The following is a 1,805-nucleotide window of genomic DNA, read 5'->3' on the forward strand; positions in this document are numbered from 1 at the left end:
GCCTTCTCTTTTTTTCTACTTCTTTCACATTTAACTTATTGTTCTGCCGACACTTTTGCTTGGTTTTGGGATGCTCTGATTTTGCTACGCCGTGAAAGGAAGAAATAAGCAGATGTGCAAGTATTCATTTTTTAGGTTTTATTATGACTGGCTTTGTTTTAGTTGTTTGGATTCGCAAAACTTCATCGATCCATTTAATGTTTGCATAAGTACACAACACGCTTATCATCTTTAAATAGTTCTTTAAATCATCTTATTGAAAAAGGAGTCCCGCAGGGCTCCATCTTAGCTCCACTTTTTATCTGCTGATGGATGTGTTTGATTTTTCAACTGTCATATTTTTGCCTGGAATGTTTTAAATTCTTTAAATGATTTAGTTGCAAATAAAATGATTATTTTCATTGAACGTCTTGAGTTTTTTTATCGATACTGATATTGAGCCAATATGATATCAGTAGGAATCATACATGCAAAATCATACAAACTCCAAAACCAGTGAAGTTGGCACGTTGTTTAAATAGTAAATAAAAACAGAATACAATAATTTGCTAATCCTTTTCAACTTGTATTCAATTGAATAGACTGCGAAGACAGGATTTAATGTTCGAACTGGAAAACTTTGTTATTTTTTGCAAATGTTGGCTCATTTGGAATTTGATGCCTGCAAAAAAAAGCTGGCACAAGTGGTAAATACCCATCAAACACTTATTTAGAACATCCCTCAGGTGAACAGGCTAATTGGGAACAGGTGGGAGCCATGATTGTGTATAAAGGCAGCTTCCGTGAAATGCTCAGTCATTCACAAGAAAGGATGGGACGAGGATCACCACTTGTACAACAAATGTGTGAGCAAATTTTTGAACAGTTTAAGAACAACATTTCTCAATGGGTTCAGAGAATCTGGAGAAATAACCGCACGTAACCTTGGATCCCTCATCCACATGAGGGATCCAAGGTTACGGGCATTCAATGTTACGTGCATGTTACTGCATCAAAAACCAACATTACTGTGGAAAGGATATCACCACATGGGCTCAGGAACACTTCACAAAACCACTGTCAGTAATTAAAGTTTGTCACTGCATCTGTAAGTGCAAGTTTAAACTTGACTATGCAAAGCAAAAGCCATTTATCAACAACACCCAGAAACTGTGCTCATCTAAGATGCACTGATGCAAAGTGGAAAAGTGTTCTGTGGTCTGATGAGTCCACATTTCAAATTGTTTTTGGAAACTGGGACGTCGTGTCCTCCGGAACAAAGAAGCCAAGAAACATCCGGACTGTTCTAGGCGCAAAGTTCAAAAGCCAGCATCTGTGATGGTATGGAGGCGAATTAGTGTCCAAGGCATGGGTAACTTAGTGAATTGTGAAGTGAATTATATTTATATAGCGCTTTTCTCAAGTGACTCAAAGCGCTTTACATAGTGACACCCAATATCTAAGTTACATTTAAACCAGTGTGGGTGGCACTGGGAGCAGGTGGGTAAAGTGTCTTGCCCAAGGACACAACGGCAGTAACTAGGATGGCACAAGCGGGAATCGAACCTGCAACCCTCAAGAGCTATGCCGCCCCTTAAACATCTGTGAAGGCACCATTAATGCTGAAAGGTACATAAAGGTTTTGGAGCAACATATGTCGCCATCCAAGCAACGTCTTTTTAATGGACGCCCCTGCTTATTTCAGCAAGACAATGCAAAGCCACATTCTGCATGTGTTACAACAACGTGGCTTCATAGTAAGAGTGCGGGTACTAGACCTGTCTCCCATTGAAAATGTGTGGCGCATTATGAAACCTAAAATACCA

General features: G+C 39.3%; 1 protein-coding gene across 1 annotated transcript in view; it reads left to right on the forward strand.

The window, feature by feature from the left end:
* Positions 1–406, forward strand: part of pdlim4 (PDZ and LIM domain 4) — a 182,917-nt gene extending 182,511 nt beyond the window's left edge. Inside the window, exon 8 of the mRNA XM_061890582.1 lies at positions 1–406. This exon is cut by the window's left edge and continues 341 nt beyond it. The gene's annotated coding sequence lies outside the window, so the exon portion shown is untranslated.
* Positions 407–1,805: the final 1,399 nt, after the last annotated feature.

Source organism: Nerophis ophidion, linkage group LG28 (genome assembly GCF_033978795.1).
Source record: "Nerophis ophidion isolate RoL-2023_Sa linkage group LG28, RoL_Noph_v1.0, whole genome shotgun sequence".
In the NCBI taxonomy this organism is placed as follows: domain Eukaryota; kingdom Metazoa; phylum Chordata; class Actinopteri; order Syngnathiformes; family Syngnathidae; genus Nerophis; species Nerophis ophidion.